This window comes from Pecten maximus, chromosome 12 (assembly GCF_902652985.1).
Source record: "Pecten maximus chromosome 12, xPecMax1.1, whole genome shotgun sequence".
NCBI classification, from domain to species: domain Eukaryota; kingdom Metazoa; phylum Mollusca; class Bivalvia; order Pectinida; family Pectinidae; genus Pecten; species Pecten maximus.
Window position 1 is genome coordinate 41,622,305 of NC_047026.1, and position 26,794 is coordinate 41,649,098.

Sequence of the window (26,794 nt, forward strand, 5' to 3'; positions counted from 1 at the left end):
TGCCTTCCCTGCCACTCTCCCCTTGCTCCTCCCATCCCCCTCCTCTCACCCTTTCACTATCCCCTTGCTCCTTTGCTCCCCTCCTCCCGTCCTCCCCTTCTTTCTCTCCTCTCTCACTCCTTCCACCCTCCTTCTCCGCCAGTGTCCGCCAGTAACACTCGTCAGAATTCCATTCCGAGGTGACGGTGTGATAAAGAGATTAACCAATTCTTGAATATTAATCCCGGTGACAGTTTGAAAAAAAGGTGAGATACTTGCACTGCACGCGTAAATAAACACATTTCATTGGAAATTTAACGTGTCAATCATCCTATTACCCCCATAAAATATTATTACCAGAATCCTGTAGAACGGGAACACGTCGAGGCCATTTTTATATTTAAAACGTCACCCCACACGACCAACAGTGTAAGGGACCAACAGTGTGATTAATGAGATGTGCTCCCTGCTCATCAAATGGCTTTAGAAATAGATTACCGTTGATGTGTTTTATAATCACAGAAAATTACTGATTAAATTCATTCCGCGATATTAGCAAATGTATGTACTGTAGCCCTCCCTGTAATACTTCAATAAAGCGATTTGTACTCCAAATTTAATTTACTTGGCTATAAATAGGAACATTATGCTCTGAAGACATTCTGAAAAATTCTTTTACAATGCTGCCCTAATCCTTGTCAATCTTTCGAATATCTTTAATTTTGTGAAACTTTGAACATTTTATCTGTCTAGCCTACAGTAATGCCTTTATAATGAATATTCATTAGCTCGTGAGGTATGATCAAGTGTTACTATTTCTGGTTTTCAGATAAAACCCATCAGTCTACCATTGTGTTTGTGTGAGAGAGAATCAGCTGTCTAAATATTACTAAAACACGGACCTTATAGACAATGACCAGCTGATAATACAAACTTAACATCCAATATCAATAACTATAATAAAATATCGAATTTATTTACATCTACACAGGTACTTGATGTTAATACTGTGAGTCTCAGCGACCATAATACACGGACATCGTCCGCATAATACAGGAGGGAAAAGACAGCATCACCACATTGTATACAGACAACCCACACTACCATCACCACATTGTATACAGACAACCCACACTACCATCACCACATTGCATACAGACAACCCACACTACCATCACCACATTGTATACAGACAACCCACACTACCATCACTACATTGTATACAGACAACCCACACTACCATCACCACATTGTATACAGACAACAACCCACACTACCATCACCACATTGTATACAGACAACCCACACTACCATCACCACATTGTATACAGACAACCCACACTACCATCACCACATTGTATACAGACAACCCACACTACCATCACCACATTGTATACAGACAACCCACACTACCATCACCACATTGTATACAGACAACAACCCACACTACCGTCACCACATTGTATACAGACAACCCACACTACCATCACCACATTGTATACAGACAACCCACACTACCATCACCACATTGTATACAGACAACAACCCACACTACCATCACTACATTGTATACAGACAACAACCCACACTACCATCACCACATTGTATACAGACAACCCACACTACCATCACCACATTGTATATAGACAACCCACACTACCATCACTATTGGTATACATACACAACCCACACTAACCATCACCACATTGTCTACGACAACCCCACACTACCATCACACCACATTGTATACGACAACCCCAACCAGAAACCACAAATGCCCCGTGACGACAGAGGAGCTGGGGTGAAGGCAGCGGGGAGGCGCCGATAACGAGAAAGAATCACAGACCCGCCGAATCTAGGGCGAGGTAGGTGCAGTACTCTCAAAGAAGAGTTCGCAGGAGCGAGGTCTTAGAGCGGCGGCCGAATTACATGACAACGGATTCAAGGAAGCCATATACCGACGGAGCAGCGGCCGGGCCCAGATGGGGACGGCCATAAGAGAGGGGGGGCCCGAGCTATTGGTCGAGTACTTCACGTCCACGCGTAGGACGCCAGGCGATAGGGGGGCCCGGGCTCGACGGACAGTGCCGCGCATCGGACAGCCAGCAGAGCGGGGCCAACACTGGGCATCGGGACGGGGAGTGCGCGCCCGACAAGGAGGGTGGGGGTACTGATGTCTAGGCAGAAGGCGGGGCTGTTGCTTAAGGTCGACGGGGAGCGGCAGCTGTGGGGGTGGACAAGGGAGGCGCGCGTGCGGCGCGAAATCAGTGCGGTCCGGGAGTGCGTGGCGGGACGGGGCGTGGCGGTGGAAGCCGAGACGTGTTGGGAGAACTTCAGGGCTGGGAGGGTCTGGAAGGAACCATAGGAGCCGCAATCCTTCGAGTCCTACCTTGTTAGGGGCGCCGAGGGAGTAGATGGTGTGGAAAATGGCCGATCTGAACGCGCCGGCGAGGAACGAGGGAACAACCGCCACCACGACGCAACCGAAACTGGGAAGGGACAGGGGGCCGCGTGGTCAGCTACCAGGCTCATCCTACAGGCGTAACGGGATGGCGAGAGTGGTAAAGCTGACGCTGATAGAAGGGGGCGGAAGAGGCGTTGAGGCACGTAAGAGTGGTTGAGGGGATCCGAGCCCCCTGCGTGGGTGGGGCCGAGGATAAGGAACCGACGGTGGACGTTGCGACGGTGGGAGCTGAGTAGTTGTTGAAAGCGTGGGTTGGACCAACTGGCCGGGGGGGGTGTGTAGAGGGGAGTCCGACGGGAGGAGACAAAAGGCGGGTAAGGCGTGTGTCCCGGAGCCCGGCAACGCGCCGCTAGCACTAGAGGAGGTGGCATCCGCGAGCCAGATACCTGGTCGAAGGCGGTCCCTCAAGGGGACGGGCGAGGCGTTCCCCGCGACGAGGCAGGACCCACTCGCGAGAGCCCGACTGGAGGCTTACCATTACCACATTGTATACAGACAACCACACTAAACCATCCACCCACATTTGTATACAGACAACCCACACTACCATCACCAACAAGTGTATACAGACAACAACCCACACTACCATCACCACATTGTATACAGCCACATTGTATACAGACAACAACCCACACTACCATCACCACATTGTATACAGGACAACCCACACTACCATCACCACATTGTATACAGACAAACCCACACTACCATCACCACATTGTATACAGACAACACCCACACTACCATCACCACATTGTATACAGACCAACCCACACTACCATTCACCACATTGTATACAGACAACACCCACACTACCATCACCACATTGTATACAGACAACCCACACTACCATCACCACATTGTATACAGACAACCCACACTACCATCACCACATTGTATACAGACAACCCACCCTACCATCACCACATTGTATACAGACAACAACCCACACTACCATCACCACATTGTATACAGACAAACCCACACTACCATCACCACATTGTATACAGACAACAACCCACACTACCATCACCACATTGTATACAGACAACCCCCACACTACCATCACCACATTGTATACAGACAACCCACACTACCATCACCACATTGTATACAGACAACCCACACTACCATCACCACATTGTATACAGACAACCCACACTACCATCACCACATTGTATACAGACAACCCACACTACCATCACCACATTGTATACAGACAACCCACACTACCATCACCACATTGTATACAGACAACCCACACTACCATCACCACATTGTATACAGACAACCCACACTACCATCACCACATTGTATACAGACAACACCCACACCACCATCACCACATTGTATACAGACAACCCACACTACCATCACCACATTGTATACAGACAAACCCACACTACCATCACCACATTGTATACAGACAACCCACACTACCATCACCACATTGTATACAGACAACCCACACTACCATCACCACATTGTATACAGACAACCCACACTACCATCACCACATTGTATACAGACAAACCCACACTACCATCACCACATTGTATACAGACAACCCACACTACCATCACCACATTGTATACAGACAACCCCACACTACCATCACCACATTGTATACAGACAACCCACACTACCATCACCACATTGTATACAGACAACCCACACTACCATCACCACATTGTATACAGACAACCCACACTACCATCACCACATTGTATACAGACAACCCACACTACCATCACCACATTGTATACAGACAACACCCACACTACCATCACCACATTGTATACAGACAACCCACACTACCATCACCACATTGTATACAGACAACAACCCACACTACCATCACCACATTGTATACAGACAACAACCCACACTACCATCACCACATTGTATACAGACAACCCACACTACCATCACCACATTGTATACAGACAAACCCACACTACCATCACCACATTGTATACAGACAACCCACACTACCATCACCACATTGTATACAGACAACCCACACTACCATCACCACATTGTATCCAGACAACCCCACACTACCATCACCACATTGTATACAGAACAACCCACACTACCATCACCACATTGTATACAGACAAACCCACACTACCATCACCACCATTGTATACAGACAACCCCCACACTACCATCACCACATTGTATTACAGACAACCCACACTACCATCACCACATTGTATACAGACAACCCACATCTACCATCACCACATTGTATACAAACACAACCCACACTACCATCACCACATTGTATACAGACAACCCACACTACCATCACCACATTGTATACAGACAACAACCCACACTACCATCACCACATTGTATACAGACAACAACCCACACTACCATCACCACATTGTATACAGACAACCCACACTACCATCACCACATTGTATACAGACAACCCACACTACCATCACACATTGTATACAGACAACAACCCACACTACCATCACCACATTGTATACAGACAACCCACACTACCATCACCACATTGTATACAGACAACCCACACTACCTATCACCACATTGTTATACAGACAACAACCCACACTACCATCACCACATTGTATACAGACAACCCACACTACCATCACCACATTGTATACAGACAACCACACTACCATCACCACATTGTATACAGACAACCCACACTACCATCACCACATTGTATACAGACAACCCACACTACATCCCAACATTGTATACAGACAACCCACACTACCATCACCACATTGTATACAGACAACCCACACTACCATCACCACATTGTATACAGACAACCCACACTACCATCACCACATTGTATACAGACAACAACCCACACTACCATCACCACATTGTATACAGACAACAACCCACACTACCATCACCACATTGTATACAGACAACAACCCACACTACCATCACCACATTGTATACAGACAACCCACACTACCATCACCACATTGTATACAGACAACAACCCACACTACCATCACCACATTGTATACAGACAACCCACACTACCATCACCACATTGTATACAGACAACACCCACACTACCATCACCACATTGTATACAGACAACCCACACTACCATCACCACATTGTATACAGACAACCCACACTACCATCACCACATTGTATACAGACAACCCACACTACCATCACCACATTGTATACAGACAACCCACACTACCATCACCACATTGTATACAGACAACAACCCACACTACCATCACCACATTGTATACAGACAACCCACACTACCATCACCACATTGTATACAGACAACCCACACTACCATCACCACATTGTATACAGACAACAACCCACACTACCATCACCACATTGTATACAGACAACCCACACTACCATCACCACATTGTATACAGACAACCCACACTACCATCACCACATTGTATACAGACAACCCACACTACCATCACCACATTGTATACAGACCAACCCACACTACCATCACCACATTGTATACAGACAACCCACACTACCATCACCACATTGTATACAGACAACAACCCACACTACCATCACCACATTGTATACAGACAACCCACACTACCATCACCACATTGTATACAGACAACCCACACTACCATCACCACATTGTATACAGACAACAACCCACACTACCATCACCACATTGTTATACAGACAACCCACACTACCATCACCACTTGTATGACAGACAACTCCACACTACCATCACCACTTGTATACAGACAACAACCCGACCACTACTACCACACCACATTGGTATACAGACCAACCACACAACCATCACACATGTATACAGACAACCCACACTACCATCACCACATTGTATACAGACAACAACCCACACTACCATCACCACACTTTGTATAACCGACAACCCCACACTACATCACCACATTTGTATACAGACAAACCCACACTACCATCATCACATGTATATCGACAAAACCCACACACGCATCACGACATTGTAACAGACACCCCACACTACCATCACCACATTGTATACAGACAACCACACTACCATCACCACATTGTATACAGACAACCCACACTACCATCACCACATTGTATACAGACAACAACCCACACTACCATCACCACATTGTATACAGACAACAACCCCACTAATACCATCACACATTGTATACGCAAACCACACTACCATCACCCTATTTTATCCCTCCCCCCCCACCCTCCCCTCCCCACATTTTTCCAGACAACACCCAAACTACCATCGCACCACATTGTAATACATACACCCCACCCTACCGATCACCACATTTTAGGACAGACAAACCCACACTACCGATCCTCACATTGTATCCTACAACACCACACTACCCTCCACCACATTTTATCCGATACACAAACCCCCACTACCATCACCACATTGTATACAGACAACCCACACTACCATCACCACATTGTATACAGACAACCCACACTACCATCACCACAGTGTATACAGACAAACCACACTACCATCACCATATTGTATACAGACAACCCCCCACACTACCCATACCACATTGTAATACAGACAACAACCCACACAACCATCAACCGACATTGTATACAGCCAACACACCCACACTAAACCACACACACATGGTATACAGACAACCCACACTACGCATCAACCAACATTGTATACAGACAACCCCACTACCATCACCACATTGTATACAGACAACAACCCACACTACCATCACCACATTGTATACAGACAACAACCCACACTACCATCACCACATTGTATACAGACAAACCACACTACCATCACCATATTGTATACAGACAACCCACACTACCATCACCACATTGTATACAGACAACAACCCACACTACCATCACCACATTGTATACAGACAACCCACACTACCATCACCACATTGTATACAGACAACCCACACTACCATCACCACATTGTATACAGACAACCCACACTACCATCACTACATTGTATACAGACAACCCACACTACCATCACCACATTGCATACAGACAACCCACACTACCATCACCACATTGTATACAGACAACAACCCACACTACCATCACCACATTGTATACAGACAACCCACACTACCATCACCACATTGTATACAGACAACCCACACTACCATCACCACATTGTATACAGACAACCCACACTACCATCACTACATTGTATACAGACAACCCACACTACCATCACCACATTGTATACAGACAACCCACACTACCATCACCACATTGTATACAGACAACAACCCACACTACCATCACTACATTGTATACAGACAACCCACACTACCATCACCACATTGTATACAGACAACCCACACTACCATCACCACATTGTATACAGACAACCCACACTACCATCACTACATTGTATACAGACAACAACCCACACTACCATCACCACATTGTATACAGACAACAACCCATACTACCATCACCACATTGTATACAGACAACCCACACTACCATCACCACATTGTATACAGACAACCCACACTACCATCACTACATTGTATACAGACAACAACCCACACTACCATCACCACATTGTATACAGACAACCCACACTACCATCACCACATTGTATACAGACAACAACCCACACTACCATCACCACATTGTATACAGACAACCCACACTACCATCACTGATATATTGAACTACAATTATAAATTCTGTATTTTACTCGTTCGACGATTCTCTGTTAAATCACGAACTTTGTTGTTCGGAACCGACTAGTTTACCTCCGAATTTGTTTCTCTTCACACAAAAATTAGAAATAAACGTATTTGAATAAATTAAGTTTTGGAATAAAGGTATGTTATTATCATGTATAGTCTTGACAGGGAAGTTGTCCGTGTATAGTAATTTGACTACCATTGGCCATTAACTTATCCCCATCGTGATGGCTTTCAAGACAGGTCAGTCTCATCTAGATTTCGTTATTGTCCTTTTCGAAAATAACCAGTGGACCCCTTGTTGACCCTCACTGTCCGAAATCGACAAGTTTATCCCCCTGTTAACCTCGTTGTCCGGAATCGACCAGCTTATTTCCGTGTGTAGACGATTGGTCCGTACTATGACTAATCCCCTTATTCCCGTAATAGTAGTACATTAAAAGTTTAGTTAGGAAATCGGGCTTAATTTCAATAATGGTATGCCTGGCCTGGATAGACTTACTTACATGGCCGTCAATAACAAACATTCCTGCCTGTTATAATTCCAGAACTTCACTGTAAATAGTTATATTGTGTTACAGTCGATTCAATGCATTTTCTGATATAGTACCTAAATTTTCATTTATCATTTAGGTCCCTGATTAGCTAAACTCAGCTTTTCTGGTTTGCATCAATTCTTCCATGAACGATCAAATCATTTTATTTCACCGTCGCCAGCCCCAATCCCTTTTTTTTTTATAAAGTCCCTCCCATAAAGGCCCTCCCATAATTAAGATCCCCCCATAAAGGCCCTCCCATAAGATCCCTACCATAAAGTCCCTCCCATAAAGGCCCTCCCATAATGTCCCTACCATAAAATCCCTCCAATAAAGTTCCTCCCAAAAAGGCCCTCCCATAATATCCCTCCAAGTAAGTCCCTCCCTTAAAATCCCTCCTATAAAGGCCCTCCGATACAATCCCTCACAAAATGTCCCTCCCATAATGTCCCTCCCATAAAGGCCCTCCCATTATGTGACTCCCATAATGTCCCTCCAATAAAGTCCCTCCCATAAAGGCCCTCCCATAATGTCCCTCCCATAAAGACCCTCCCATTATGTGACTCCCATAACATCCCTCCCATAATGCCCCCCCCCCCCCCCACCATAAAGGCCCTCCAATTATGTGACTCCCATAAAGGCCTTCCCATAATGTCCCTCCCATAAAGTCCCTCCCATAAAGACCCTCCCAGAAGAGATTATATTAATCAGGTTATTATCTAAATTGGAACACTGCTCGGACTACACGTTAAACGTCCGTCACATCGGCGTAAAACGTCGAGGACGTCTGACGTAGCTTACCTTACACCCCTCCCAGGGAATGTATAAATGTGATGGCAGAGCGAAGGAAATTTCCGTTTATTCATGCGTTTTTTTAAACCAATCATTGAAAATTTGAACATGAAATTATTGAAATAACATTTCCGAAAACAATGGTGTTGATGATCTCCAGTCAATACCCTCGATACTGTTATTGTATTGCTGATTCTGTCAGTTAGTGTTGTTAAACTATTTAGGAAGGTGGAAATGAAACTGTCCAATTTTACTCGAGCAACGTAATCGTGTGTACTCCTTTCAGCTATCATTAATTTTCGAACAAATAAATAGGTGACACAATGTTCTCTTGTGGCTATTTAAAATTGTCACAAAAACTCTTCCCTATCCATTTAAATAGAAGCTCATCAATATTCAAAGATGTTGTCCAGTCAGTGATGCGCACGAGACGACGAGGGACTGGGGTATGTATAATTAGAGGTAAAATCTGGACGGATCAACAAAGACACGTGTATCTGATAAATATGCAGATGTTTTTGCAGGAAAAGATATTTTTCCAAGTCTGTACACATGTTCTTATTCTCTGGTTTATAAGTAATTGATACACTTCCGGTACAAAGGTAAAATTGTGCCTAAAGGTGTCGGACGTGATCGCACATAACAGGTGTACCTCGGACGGTCCCCATGTGGTCAAATCTTTGTATCACTTGACTAGTAACATTGCATCGTTCTCACCAGGTTGGCCCTGATACGACAGAGTTTGACGTACGATAATAAAGAGTCACACGAGTTCTCAAAGTCAGCACTGCTCAACCAAACGTTTAGTTCTCAAACCAAGATCTTCAGTAGAAACATCACCCAATACTTCTATACCGGAAAGTGGGGCTCTTTGTGGTCTCATACTTAAACGTTCGGCCGTGAATGAGCGACGTCAAAGTATCAGGGACATTCCACTGCCGGTGTCAAGGCTAGATGAACAGATAAGATGTCATGACATATAGGACGTGTTGTTCTTTGTTGTTCTCTGACCGTGTATCGTTCGTCTTACACGTGACAAGCTTCATTGGTGTGAGAACGAAGAGTTTTCATCTTAGTCGCTTCTATTGTCGTACTGCGGGTAGTGTGTTAACGGATGTGGAATCATATTTACACAACTCCTAAATCAAGGGGTTCTGCACTCAATATAACTCCTCTAGGAACCATGACAACATTGAAGTTTCTATATGTGCGACCTTTAGGGTGAATGGTCCACTTGTCTGAAAACTGTTGCGGAAATGAATCCGCGGCAGGATGAAGGTAAAGTCGATTTGTTTTAACTTGCACGTTGGACATTTTTATTCAAATGACATATATCTGCCGTACGATTGGTCTGTTCTTTGTGTCCACACGCCAATAAAAATTCATAACGACGAGCACTCGACTTTGTCAACGGAGATACAAAGCAGAGCATTTCTTTATTGAGTAATAGACTTGGGCCTTGATGCCACACTCTCCGTTGTCACCTCAGACGAACCCGTCCGACGTGCTTAAGGAACGGAGTTGACCCAGCATGATAGATAACGTAGGAATGATGGAATTTGACCTGTATACTCTAGAATAGCCACTTTCTATTTAACAGTGCAGTATCTGCATGTGTTCACGTAGTGTGTGTAGGTGACATTATAGAGGTGTAGGTGTGTGTATATTATGTAAGATAATACATCAGAATTAAGATCTAGTTGACTCATATCTACGTACATGTAAATATGTACATGTGACCTGTGACCTCTATAAAACACCTCGCGCCGTCAGTTAGATAGGCCCGATGGGGTCCATTGACCCTTCCTTGACCTGAACGTACCGCGGATGCTGCTTTCTGTTGTGCGACAGGTACGTTTCTGTTTCATATAAGAGGGATGTCGTCAGACAACCAAACATTAATCTTACCGCCTAAACGTCATCAGTCACCGGTACCTTTCCTGTCGGTTAATATAGCGATACTTCTCCTGTCGGTCAATATAGCGATACCTCTATGTCGGTCAATATAGCGATACCTTTCCTGTCGGTTAATATAGCGATACCTCTCCTGTCGGTCAATATAGCGATACCTCTCCTGTCGGTCAACATAGCGATACCTTTCCTGTCGGTCAATATAGCGATACCTCTCCTGTCGGTCAATATAGCGATACCTCTCCTGTCGGTCAATATAGCGATACCTCTCCTGTCGGTCAATATAGCGATACCTTTCCTGTTGGTCAATATAGCGATACTTCTCCTGTCGGTCAATATAGCGATACCTCTCCTGTCGGTCAATATAGCGATACTTCTCCTGTCGGTCAATATAGCGATACCTCTCCTGTCGGTCAATATAGCGATACCTCTCCTGTCGGTCAATATAGCGATACCTCTCCTGTCGGTCAATATAGCGATACTTCTCCTGTCGGTCAATATAGCGATACCTCTCCTGTCGGTTAATATAGCGATACCTCTCCTGTCGGTCAATATAGCGATACCTTTCCTGTTGGTCAATATAGCGATACCTCTCCTGTCGGTCAATATAGCGATACCTTTCCTGTTGGTCAATATAGCGATACCTCTCCTGTCGGTCAATATAGCAATACCTTTCCTGTTGGTCAATATAGCAGCTGGTCAACCGATTTATTCTAGTCAAATATGTTTTATATAACTACCGTGTGACTGTCTTGAATACCTTGGCGGAGTGTACATAGCAGAAGCGTACATTATTGAATAGAAATTTGTGAAACTGTATTTAATTTTGACGATATTGTAAACCTATATCGACCTGTTATTATACTCAGCTGTTCCGATTGAATGATTACACTAGTGATGGTTTCGCGCTTGACCGACGCTACAATATGTAGTTTAGATAGTTGTTATTTATCGTTATGTCCAAAGTACATACAAACGTGAAGTTTGCACAGCATGTCACCATTGTACACGTGTTATCACACTTACAACAAGCAGATTAAACTTTCTATTCACCGGCACAGTTTGGGTGTATTGGATATAATGTCGAAGTGGCCGGTACACACAACACAAACTTTAGATGTTTTTCAGTGGCTTATATATATGGTCACTCGCCCAGGACGGTTGAGTGGATAAAGGCCAATGTTGGACACAAACCGGTGGATTTAATACCAGATGTATGCTGTATGTGTAAAGCTACTGTTGACAAGTCTGTGTGTGTAATTGTAGGTGAGGACGAGGGGACTGTCCAATCTGACACATGTCCAGTTCCATGTCCAGTTCCGGGACTGACCAGGCCGACAGGTAAGCCATAAACATACTTACTACTATATATCACCACGCTGTATCCCGACTCAGTATGTGATTATATATTGGATATCTCAGTATCCAGGATGGTAGGAAATTCCACGTGAAAACGACTGTATTGTCCCCGTACATACAATCGGACTTAAGGACAGGGACCCTTGGTCAGCCTCAATTCTATGAATTACAAGTCCGGTTTAACCTTTGTTCCAAATCCTTCCCTCGATGACAATATAAGCGGGTAATGGACAAAAGATAGACATAGGATAGTCAGCTTACCCGGTACTGTTTTACCTAGACTCAGCTTACCCGGTACTGTTTTACCTAGACTCAGCTTACCCGGTACTGTTTTACCTAGACTAACCTTACCCGGTACTGTGATACCTTGACTCACCTTACCCGGTACTGTGATACCTAGACTCAGCTTACCCGGTACTGTTTTACCTAGACTCAGCTTACCCGGTACTGTTTTACCTAGACTCAGCTTACCCGGTACTGTTTTACCTAGACTCAGCTTACCCGGTACTGTGATACCTAGACTCACCTTACCCGGTACTGCTTTACCCTGATTCAGCTTTACTCGGTACTGTTTTACCCAAATTCAGCTTACCCGGTACTGTTTTACCTAGACTCAGCTTACCCGGTACTGTGATACCTAGACTCACCTTACCCGGTACTGTGATACCTACACTCAGCTTACCCGGTACTGTTTTACCTAGACTCAGCTTACCCCGTACTGTTTTACCTAGACTCAGCTTACCCGGTACTGTTTTACCTAGACTCAGCTTACCCGGTACTGTTTTACCTAGACTCAGCTTACTCGGTACTGTTTTACCTAGACTCAGCTTACCCCGTACTGCTTTACCTAGACTCAGCTAACCCGGTACTGTTTTACCTAGACTCAGCTTACCCGGTACTGTTTTACCTAGACTCAGCTTACCCGGTACTGTTTTACCTAGACTCAGCTTACCCGGTACTGTGATACCTAGACTCAGCTTACCCCGTACTGTTTTACCTAGACTCAGCTTACCCGTTACTGTTTTACCTTGACTCAGCTTACCCGGTACTGTTTTACCTAGACTCAGCCTACCCGGTACTGCTTTACCTAGACTCAGCTTACCCGTTACTGTTTTACCTTGACTCAGCTTACCCGTTACTGTTTTACCTAGACTCACCTTACCCGGTACTGTTTAACTAGACTCAGCTTACCCGGTACTGTGATACCTAGACTCAGCTTACCCGGTACTGTTTTACCTATACTCAGCTTACCCAGTACTGTTTTACCTTGACTCAGCTTACTCGGTACTGTTTTACCTTGACTCAGCTTGCCCGGTACTGTTTTACTTAGACTCAGCTTACTCTGTACTGTTTTACCTAGACCGACCTTACCCGGTACTGTTTTACCTAGACTCAGCTTACCCCGTTCTGTGAAACCTTGACTCAGCTTACCCGGTTCTGTTTTACCTAGACTCAGCTTACCCGGTACTGTTTTACTCAGACTTAGCTAACCCGGTACTGTTTTACCTAGACCGACCTTACCCGGTACTGTTTTACCTAGACTCAGCTTACCCGGTACTGTTTTACCTTGACTCAGCTTACCCGGTGATGTTTTACCTAGACTCAGCTTACCCGGTACTGCTTTACCTAGACTCAGCTTACTCGGTACTGTTTTACCTAGATTCAGCTTACCCGGTGCTGTTTTACTTAGACTCGGCTTACTCGGTACTGTTTTACCTAGACTCAGCTTACCAAGTACTGGTTTACCTAGACTCAGCTTACCCGGTACTGTTTTACCTAGACTCAGCTTACCCAGTACTGTTTTACCTAGACTCAGCTTACCCGGTACTGTTTTACCTAGACTCAGCTTACTCGGTACTGTTTTACTCAGATTTAGCTTACCCGGTACTGTTTTACCTAGACTCAGCATACTCGGTACTGTTTTACCTAGACTCAGCTTACCCGGTACTGTTTTACCTAGACTCAGCTTACCCGGTACTGTTTTACCTAGACTCAGCTTACCCGGTACTGTTTTACCTAGACTCAGCTTACCCGGTACTGTGATACCTTGACTCAGCTTACCTGATGCTTTTTACCTAGACTCAGCTTAACCTCTGGTATATCAATCAGTCAATGATAGCTAGAGTACTCCGTGTCACCCAGTTTTCACCTTGTATCAGGTCACTCTGACAGATTATACACGTGTTTGTTTAACCTGCTTTTATGTGTTACCTGCTTTCATCACATTTTAAATATCAAATTAAAAATCTATTTAAAGATATATTTTAAAATTTTGTATTTTATGAATTAAATGACAAATTATAAACACAGCAGAATATTTACAAAAAAAAATTAATTGAGCAAGTTCTATTTAACGAGACTTGTAAAGCCTAAGAAAACTGAGCCGATGTGTGTAGACAATTGTATATGTATCTACTATACACGTTATGAGACCGCCCACAGCAGTGTTCTAATTCCTAGTGACGACTGGAGTGTCACTGTCCTTATACACACGGAACACTTCCGTACGTTAAATCTCCGAACAGTGATGTAGTAATCAATTCACTGAGAATATACCTGGGTACATTTTAACTTGTTACTGTCAATACGTGGTTAAACGTTTATATCTGTGTAAACTTTAACTTGTTACTGTCAATACGTGGTTAAACGTTTATATCTGTGTAAACTTTAACTTGTTACTGTCAAGACGTAGTTAAACGTTTATATCTGTGTAAACTTTAACTTGTTACTGTCAATACGTGGTTAAACGTTTATATCTGTGTAAACTTTAACTATGTTACTGTCAACACGTGGTTAAATGTTTATATCTGTGTAAACTTTAACCTGTTACTGTCAATACGTAGTTAAACGTTTATATCTGTGTAAACTTTAACCTGTTACTGTCAATACGTAGTTAAACGTTTATATCTGTGTAAACTTTAACATGTTACTGTCAATACGTAGTTAAACGTTTATATCTGTGTAAACTTTAACTTGTTACTGTCAATACGTGGTTAAACGTTTATATCTGTGTAAACTTTAACTTGTTACTGTCAATACGTGGTTAAACGTTTATATCTGTGTAAACTTTAACTGTTACTGTCAACACGTAGTTAAATGTTTATATCTGTGTAAACTTTAACTTGTTACTGTCAATACGTGGTTAAACGTTTATATCTGTGTAAACTTTAACTTGTTACTGTCAATACGTAGTTAAATGTTTATATCTGTGTTAACTTTAACTGTTACTGTCAATACGTAGTTAAACGTTTGTATCTCGGTAAACTTTAACTGTTACTGTCAACACGTAGTTAAACGTTTATATCTGTGTAAACTTTAACATGTCCCTGTCAATACGTAGTTAAACGTTTATATCTGTGTAAACTTTAACATGTCCCTGTCAATACGTAGTTAAACGTTTATATCTGTGTAAACTTTAACATGTCCCTGTCAATACGTGGTTAAACCTTTATATATGTGTAAACTTTAACATGTTACTGTCAATACGTAGTTAAACGTTTATATCTGTGTAAACTTTAACTTGTTACTGTCAATACGTAGTTAAACTTTTATATCGGTGTAAACTTTAACTTGTTACTGTCAATACGTAGTTAAACGTTTATATCTGTGTAAACTTTAACATGTCCCTGTCAATACGTGGTTAAACGTTTATATCTGTGTAAACTTTAACTTGTTCCTGTCAATACGTGGTTAAACGTTTATATCTGTGTAAACTTTAACTTGTTACTGTCAATACGTAGTTAAACGTTTATATCTGTGTAAACTTAACTTGTTACTGTCAATACGTAGTTAAACGTTTATATCTGTGTAAACTTTAACTGTTACTGTCAATACGTGGTTAAACGTTTATATCTGTGTAAACTTTAACTTGTTACTGTCAATACGTAGTTAAACGTTTATATCTGTGTAAACTTTAACATGTTACTGTCAATACGTGGTTAAACGTTTATATATGGGTAAACTTTAACTGTTACTGTCAATACGTGGTTAAACGTTAATATCTGGGTAAACGTTATACTGTTACTGTCAATACGTGGCTAAACGTTTATATCTGTGTAAACTTTAACTTGTTACTGTCAATACGTAGTTAAACGTTTATATCTGTGTTAACTTTAACTTGTTACTGTCAATACGTAGTTAAACGTTTATATATGTGTTAACTTTAACTTGTTCCTGTCAATACGTAGTTAAACGTTTATATCTGTGTAAACTTTAACATGTTACTGTCAATACGTGGTTAAACGTTTATATCTGTGTAAACTTTAACTTGTTACTGTCAATACGTAGTTAAACGTTTATATATGTGTAAACTTTAACTTGTTACTGTCAATACGTAGTTAAACGTTTATGTCTGTGTAAACTTTTTTTCTGTTAAAACTAGGTGAACAATTTGATGTGGATTATGCACGTGGGTGGCGCTGTGGAAGGGGTTGTAATGAAAACATCTTTAGGTTCATACGACCTGACAGTTAAATCACCACAGTTATGTTTTATTTTAGTCATCAAAAGTTTTAATTTTTGCCGCATGCACATCTCGTTATGTCCTTTTGCCATCGATCTTTATCAATTAATTAGAGTCGCCGCACGCTAGTCCGAATCAGTTCCCAGACTTTACTTTTTATTAATCGTTTTTGCCACCATTAATCTTTCCCGCGACCTGCAATCCCGCCATGCCGTTCGAATCTGCCACGTGTTTAGTACATGTAGTATATCTTCATTTGGTGACATCAAGTCATTTCCGGTCAGAATCGTGCGCTTATTTGCCACCTCCGGCTTGCTATGGGCATCTGATGTTCCGTCCTCGCTAGGAGTACAGTGCGTGATGGAACCCTGATCACGGTGTAATTAAACTGAACAGATCTCGTGTTTGCATCTTTAATTGTGTGTTTGACTTAAAACAGTTTCCGTAACAGAGTGTAAGATAGTGTGTTACGATACGTTGGTATTTGTATCCCTTTTCTTAAAATGGATACTAGCTCTAAATCCGCCTTTCCATTCCTCAATTAATGAGTTCTAAACTCGATTATAGCGCTTCGGTTTCGTCTAACTTCCAATTAAGCACATTTTCAATTAAGTACATGTTTTGAATCCGAAAATTCTCCCTTTAATTACAACTGTTTTAAATTCGGCTGTGATTGTAGTCTAAGTTTGTTGTCTGATAGATTTATTGGATTTCTACTCGGTGTACGGGGACCTCCTTACATCGGTGTACAGGGACCTCCTCACATCGGTGTACGGGGACCTCCTCACATCGGTGTACAGGGACCTCCTCACATCGGTGTACAGGGACCTCCTCACATCGGTGTACAGGGACCTCACATCGGTGTACGGGGACCTCCTCACATCGGTGTACAGGGACCTCCTCACATCGGTGTACAGGGACCTCCTCACATCGGTGTACGGGGACCCCCTCACATCGGTGTACGGGGACCTCCTCACATCGGTGTACAGGGACCTCCTCACATCGGGTGTACAGGGACCTCCTCACATCGGTGTACGGGGACCTCCTCACATCGGTGTACGGGGACCTCCTCACATCGGTGTACAGGGACCTCCCTCACATCGGTGTACGGGGACCTCCTCACATCGGTGTACAGGACCTCCTCACATCGGTGTACGGGGACCTCCTCACATCGGTGTACGGGGACCTCCTCACATCGGTGTACAGGGACCTCCTCACATCGGTGTACGGGGACCTCCTCACATCGGTGTACGGGGACCTCCTCACATCGGTGTACAGGGACCTCCTCACATCGGTGTACGGGGACCTCCTCACATCGGTGTACAGGGACCTCCTCACATCGGTGTACGGGGTCCTCCTCACATCGGTGTACGGGGACCTCCTCACATCGGTGTACGGGGACCTCCTCACATCGGTGTACGGGGACCTCCTCACATCGGTGTACGGGGACCTCCTCCACATCGGTGTACGGGGACCTCCCTCACATCGGTGTACAGGGACCTCCTCACATCGGTGTACGGGACCTCCTCACATCGGTGTACAGGACCTCCTCACATCGGTGTACAGGGACCTCCTCACTCGGTGTACAGGGACCTCCTCACATCGGTGTACAGGGACCCCCCTCACATCGGTGTACAGGGACCTCCTCACATCGGTGTTACACTGGACTCCTCCTACATCGGTGTAACGTGGACCCACTCACTCCGGGGGACCTCCTCACATCGGTGTACATGGGACCTCCTCACATCGGTGTTACGGGGACCTCCTCACATCGGGTACAGGGACCTCCTCCATCGGTGTACGGGGACCTCCTCACATCGGTGTACAGGAGACCCTCCTCACATCGGTGTACGGGGACCTCCTCACATCGGTGTACGGGGACCTCCTCACATCGGGTACGGGACCTCATTCACATCGGTGTACAGGGACCTCTTCACATCGGTGTACCTGGGACCTCCTCACATCGGTGTACGGGGACCTCCTCAAATCGGTGTACGGACTCCTCACATCAGTGTACGGGGACCTCCTCACATCGGTGTACAGGGACCTCCTCACATCGGTGTACGGGGACCTCCTCACATCGGTGTACAGGGACCTCCTCACATCAGTGTACGGGGACCTCCTCACATCGGTGTACGGGACCTCCTCACATTAGTGTACAGGGACCTCCTCACATCGGTGTACAGGGACCTCCTCACATCAGTGTACAGGGACCTCCTCACATCGGTGTACGGGGACCTCCTCACATCGGTGTACGGGGACCTCCTCACATCAGCTGTACGGGGACCTCCTCACATCGGTGTACGGGGACCTCCTCACATCGGTGTACAGGAACCTCCTCACATCGGTGTACGGGGACCTCCTCACATCGGTGTACGGGGACCTCCTCACATCGGTGTACAGGGACCCTCCTCACATCGGTGTACGGGGACCTCCTCACATCAGTGTACGGGGACCTCCTCACATCGGTGTACGGGACCTCCTCACATCGGTGTACAGGACCTCCTCACATCGGTGTACGGGGACCTCCTCACATCGGTGTACGGGGACCTCCTCACATCGGTGTACGGGGACCTCCTCACATCGGTGTACAGGGACCTCCTCACATCGGTGTACGGGGACCTCCTCACATCAGTGTACGGGGACCTCCTCACATCAGTTTACGGGGACCTGCTCACATCGGTGTACGGGGACCTGCTCACATCGGTGTACAGGGACCTCCTCACATCGGTGTACGGGGACCTCCTTACATCAGTGTACGGGGACCTCCTCACATCAGTGTACGGGGACCTCCTCACATCAGTGTACGGGGACCTCCTCACATCAGTGTACGGGGACCTCCTCACATCAGTGTACAGGGACCTCCTCACATCGGTGTACGGGGACCTCCTCACATCGGTGTACGGGGACCTCCTCACATCGGTGTACAGGGACCTCCTCACATCGGTGTACGGGGACCTCCTCACATCAGTGTACGGGGACCTCCTCACATCGGTGTACGGGGACCTCCTCACATCGGTGTACGGGGACCTGCTCACATCGGTGTACAGGGACCTCCTCACATCGGTGTACGGGGACCTCCTCACATCAGTGTACGGGGACCTCCTCACATCAGTGTACGGGGACCTCCTCACATCAGTGTACGGGGACCTCCTCACATCAGTGTACGGGGACCTCCTCACATCTGTGTACGGGGACCTCCTCACATCAGTGTACGGGGACCTCCTCACATCAGTGTACGGGGACCTCCTCACATCGGTGTACAGGGACCTCCTCACATCGGTGTACAGGGACCTCCTCACATCGGTGTACGGGGACCTCCTCACATCAGTGTACGGGGACCTCCTCACATCAGTGTACGGGGACCTCCTCACATCAGTGTACGGGGACCTCCTCACATCAGTGTACGGGGACCTCCTCACATCTGTGTACGGGGACCTCCTCACATCGGTGTACAGGGACCTCTTATTTAACATACGAGACTTCGCATCGAGACTTCAGTTTAACATACGATACCTCACTCTGTCATACGAGATTTCACTCTTACATACGAGATTTCACTCTTACAAACGAGATTTACATACGAGATTTCACTCTTACATACGAGATTTCACTCCGAGACTTCACATTCGAGGATGCTGACGTATACCATGTACAAAATATCATAACTTTATAACTATATTGTAGGATCAATCGCTCTGGTATTCAAAGTTTAACTATTTTAGAATTCCGTTCGAGCAGGACTTCTACTCAACTGTAGTATTAATATAAACGTAATCCGATTACTTGGGGCAAAAAGGGTTTGTGGAGAGGAACTATTACCAAATAGGAACTGGAATTGGAACCAAGAAGGGAAATTTAAAATTCTTGGAATCACGTACAATTTTGGAAAAGACAATATATATGAGAATGTCTTTATTGAAAAAGTGAAATTGGTCGAAAAATCATTGAATGACTGGTCTTTGCGTTCTTTATCATATATAGGGAAAGTAACAGTTATAAAAACCTTAGGGCTTCCTAACATGATAGTCATACACTATCCTTCCAGATCCTTCCGACAAAATCATAAAGCAATTACAACAGTCATTTCTTTATTTCTTTTGGAATAGTAAAGTGGATACAGTTAGACGTACGGTTATGTATGGTGTTTATAGCGAAGGTGGGACTTCGAATGCCGCATATTTTGTCTTTCTGTAATGCACTAAAATGTCATGGGTGAAAAAGTTGCTAGATGATAATAATTTTTCACCATGAAAATCCTCTGGATAATTTTGAAATCTTTGGTGCTGATATAGTCTTTAACCCTAACAAGGAAGGAATAATGACGATTTAAATGCATTTAATGTTTTTTGGAAATTTTACTGGTAGGGGTTTCCGTAGTGAATACAGCACCCCTACAATCCCACAAGATTTGTTCTCTCCACCATTATGGCAAAACAATAATATCAAAGTGAATAATACTTTTTTCTTCTACAGAAGATAGAGTGATCGAGGTATATACTTCATTAAAGACTTGTTTGCTGATAATAATACACTGCTATCCTTTGATGTATTAAACGAAAAATATACTTTGGAAGTTACTTTCACAGAATACTATAATGTTGGAAGTGATATTCCAACACAGTCGGAAAAATCTGATTAGAAATTACATTGGAAATATTAATATTCAGTGCTGTTAATTAATTTTGTATGTATCTATTCATTACAAAGTCACAAAGCATTTTTACAATGTTTATTGACTCACTGAAAAGTTTGCCAGCAACCAGTCAATTAAAATGGTAGGACTCGCTACACACGGGCATACCTCTGGAAACACGGAGACATTTCAATTCAATTCCATGTAGTATCACAGACGAGACAAAATTACAAAACTTTCAATTCAAACTGTGACATGAAATTGTATTTACCAATACCAAGCTAACGTTAGTGTCGTTTAGTAGATTCGTTGAGATGTAGATTTCGTTTTTATGACAGGGAAACTAGTTTGCCTCATTTCTGGGAGTGCTGCCATGTTACGTTCTTTTGGCTTTCATTAGTACAGAAAATAGAAGAAACTGATGGTATTATGATTCCTCGTCATCCAATGTCTGTTGTGCTTTGTATTAATAATGAATATGAAGTCAATTATGTAATGTTACTACTTAGATGTATATATATATATATATATATTATTGTAAAGAAAGGAAAACTATTCCGACAATTGTTGATGGAACACAGTCTATCATACTATGACTCATCGAGGGAATATATAAGGACAAAATGGACAATTATTGAGGATGTATTGGACAAAATGTAATGCATGTCTTGATTATAAAAGAACATCTTGTTTAATTATTTTAAACAATAATTGGCTAACATCACTGTTGCAAACATACATATTCTACCTATGGTTTGAAAGTACCCATAGTTGACACCGCCCATACTTCTAGTATTGTATTTTCCCATTGGAATAGTAGTACAGGAATGGCGAGAGTTGATTGTGGTATGTTGTGACAATGTAGCATGTATAGTAAACATGCGATATGAATAAAATGTGATTATGAAAAAAAAAAACTTAATCCGATTATCGTTTCTGTGATAATATTTTAACTTTTTATATACACAATAAACGACCAGTGTCGCCACCTTACGGACTATAGCGTAATTCAAGTATCAATCTTCAGCTCAAACGGGTAGCGATATTATCAATGAAGTGTGTGTAAGTTATGGACTTTTGTCAGTGGAGTATAAACTCGGTAAGATCTCAGGACTTATACCAGGAGTTAAGTACCGCGGTCAACATTGATACTCTGGCTTGTAAACGAGGACATTACAGTTTGTGTTTATCTAACTTTGTCAATGTCAGAGGAACTTATCCAATCTGTAGTTTTTATTTAATATACAAATGCCGTCACGTGCTTGTAACCGTAAAAAAAACTGACATTGTAAAATAAATGGTTTTACCTGGTGGTTCTGAATAACAGATGGATATCACCCTCTATCTGTATCCTACTGATATCACCCTCTATCTGTATCCTACCCAGATATCACCCTCTGTCTGTATCCTACTGATATCACCCTCTATCTGTATCCTACCCAGATATCACCCTCTATCTGTATCCTACCCAGATATCACCCTCTGTCTGTATCCTACTCAGATATCACCCTCTATCTGTATCCTACTCAGATATCACCCTCTATCTGTATCCTACCCAGATATCACCCTCTATCTGTATCCTACTCACATATCCCCCTCTATCTGTATCCTACCCAGATATCACCCTCTATCTGTATCCTACCCAGATATCACCCTCTATCTGTATCCTACTGATATCACCCTCTATCTGTATCCTACCCAGATATCACCCTCTGTCTGTATCCTACCCAGATATCACCCTCTATCTGTATCCTACTGACATCACCCTCTATCTGTATCCTACCCAGATATCACCCTCTATCTGTATCCTACTGATATCACCCTCTATCTGTATCCTACTGATATCACCCTCTATCTGTATCCTACCCAGATATCACCCTCTATCTGTATCCTACTGATATCACCCTCTGACTGTATCCTACCCAGATATCACCCTCTATCTGTATCCTACTGATATCACCCTCTGTCTGTATCCTACCCAGATATCACCCTCTATCTGTATCCTACTGATATCACCCTCTATCTGTATCCTACTGATATCACCCTCTATCTGTATCCTACCCAGATATCACCCTTTATCTGTATCCTACCCAGATATCACCCTCTATCTGTATCCTACCCAGATATCACCCTATATCTGTATCCTACCCAGATATCACCCTTTATCTGTATCCTACTGATATCACCCTCTATCTGTATCCTACTGATATCACCCTCTATCTGTATCCTACCCAGATATCACCCTTTATCTGTATCCTACTGATATCACCCTCTGTCTGTATCCTACTGATATCACCCTCTATCTGTATCCTACCCAGATATCACCCTCTATCTGTATCCTACCCAGATATCACCCTCTATCTGTATCCTACTCACATATCACCCTCTATCTGTATCCTACCCAGATATCACCCTCTATCTGTATCCTACCCAGATATCACCCTCTGTCTGTATCCTACTGATATCACCCTCTATCTGTATCCTACCCAGATATCACCCTCTATCTGTATCCTACTGATATCACCCTCTATCTGTATCCTACTGATATCACCCTCTATCTGTATCCTACCCAGATATCACCCTCTATCTGTATCCTACTGATATCACCCTCTATCTGTATCCTACCCAGATATCACCCTCTATCTGTATCCTACTGATATCACCCTCTGTCTGTATCCTACCCAGATATCACCCTCTATCTGTATCCTACTGATATCACCCTCTATCTGTATCCTACCCAGATATCACCCTCTATCTGTATCCTACCCAGATATCACCCTCTATCTGTATCCTACTGATATCACCCTCTATCTGTATCCTACTGATATCACCCTCTATCTGTATCCTACCCAGATATCACCCTCTATCTGTATCCTACCCAGATATCACCCTCTATCTGTATCCTACCCAGATATCACCCTCTATCTGTATCCTACCCAGATATCACCCTCTATCTGTATCCTACTGATATCACCCTCTATCTGTATCCTACCCTGATATCACCCTCTATCTGTATCCTACCCAGATATCACCCTCTATCTGTATCCTACTGATATCACCCTCTATCTGTATCCTACTGATATCACCCTCTGTCTGTATCCTTGGCCTTGTTTTGTTACAATGTTACTGTAGACTGAATTACTCGGTCTATAATAATGTGTGGCGGCCTTGTTTTGTTACAATGTTACTGTAGACTGAATTACTGGTCTATATTAATGTGTGACGGCCTTGTTTTGTTACAATGTTACTGTAGACTGAATTACTGGTCTATATTAATGTGTGACGGCCTTGTTTTGTTACAATGTTACTGTAGACTGAATTACTGGTCTATATTAATGTGTGACGGCCTTGTTTTGTTACAATGTTACTGTAGACTGAATTACTGGTCTATATTAATGTGTGACGGCCTTGTTTTGTTACAATGTTACTGGAGACTGAATTACTCGGTCTATAATAATGTGTGACGGCCTTGTTTTGTTACAATGTTACTGTAGACTAAATTACTCGGTCTATAATAATGTGTGGCGGCCTTGTTTTGTTACAATGTTACTGGAGACTGAATTGCTGGTCTAGATATTAATGCGTGCCGACCTTATTTTGTTTCCCACACCTTTCAGTATTTGTATGAAGTCTTTTTTGTGTGTGTATGTGTAAACCTACGCTTAATGAAACTGAAATTCTAACGTGCATTCATCCGATAATTTAAAGGTGACGATTTTTGATTGATCACCGAAACAGTTTAGAAAAAGTGTTTGTAATATTGAAATATTCATGAATTACGATAAGTTTCCTACCTCCCACTTCACACACATTCCAGCTGAACGATTTGATCGAGTCTAAATTCTAAATATTGACTGAAGTGAATGTCTGTCTATATTCTCTCTTAGCCGACTTAGAGGGTATTAGTCCCGCCCGCGTAGTTAACTATAACACGGTCTCTTTTAATAGAAAATCTTTTGACGAAATATGTTCTTTACGAAAGTAACGTTGCATACACAATGACACGGACTAGTACGGGGTACCTACACGTTCAGTAGCCTTAGATATTCATATAACTATTTTTTTCTAAAAGCACACCTGATGAATTGTTTTGTTTTGTTTTTTCTTTTTTTCTTCTTTTTTTCCCACTGGATGTACATGTGGCGATCCTAATTATTGCTGTTGATGACTAAGTGATAGATAACTTGTTTCGGTCACCACGGCCTAACTATACTGATATCGTGAGACCTAAATAATTTGTCTGGAGTGAAAATCAAAAGACGTTGTAAATATCAAGTATAAGTGGATAACATGAGAATATATTTTTCTATGGCGATGATGAAATGCTAAGTAAAGCTGACGTGTTCGTATCATTGAATATTCAAACTAAAAAACAGTGGGAGGCTTTCATTCAAAGTAGAATAAACATGTTTTCGTATGAGTTAGTCACAGAGGAAAATAATCTATTTTTAAAATGTACAGATTACTATTTGAAATTAATTTGTTATGTGAAGTATATCGTAGATAATACAGGTATGAATTTTATATGGAATCATGCATCTCGTGAAAAAATTGTATAATTTATTCAAAGGTGAATTCATTTATGAAAAATACTTAAATGTTTAAGTAAAATTCTAGCTTCTAATATGACATTTCCAGTTGAAACAGAATGCTGGAGGGGTGTTCCACGTCAGGATAGAGTGTGACCATTTCGTGTTAAAGAAACTTGAGATAATCACAATTAGCTATACAAATGTAATAATGAAATACTACATTGATACATTTATTCAAGCTTATCATTGCCAGTAATTATATATCGTTGTTGGCTATGTCCAATACGTGTTATATACCATGACCTCTGTCAATACGTGTTATATACTATGACCTCTGTCAATACGTGTTATATACCATGACCTCTGTCAATACGTGTTATATACAATGACCTCTGTC

At 43.1% G+C, this 26,794-nt stretch overlaps 1 protein-coding gene across 11 annotated transcripts in view; it reads left to right on the forward strand.

Annotated features, from left to right (window-relative positions):
- Positions 1–12,487: 12,487 nt before the first annotated feature.
- The window catches only part of LOC117339113 (5-hydroxytryptamine receptor 1A-like), a 51,974-nt gene continuing 37,667 nt past the window's right edge, over positions 12,488–26,794 (forward strand). For all 11 annotated transcript variants that reach the window (XM_033900518.1, XM_033900512.1, XM_033900506.1 and 8 more), the window contains exon 1: positions 12,488–12,749. The gene's annotated coding sequence lies outside the window, so the exon portion shown is untranslated. The remainder of the gene's footprint in view (positions 12,750–26,794) is intronic.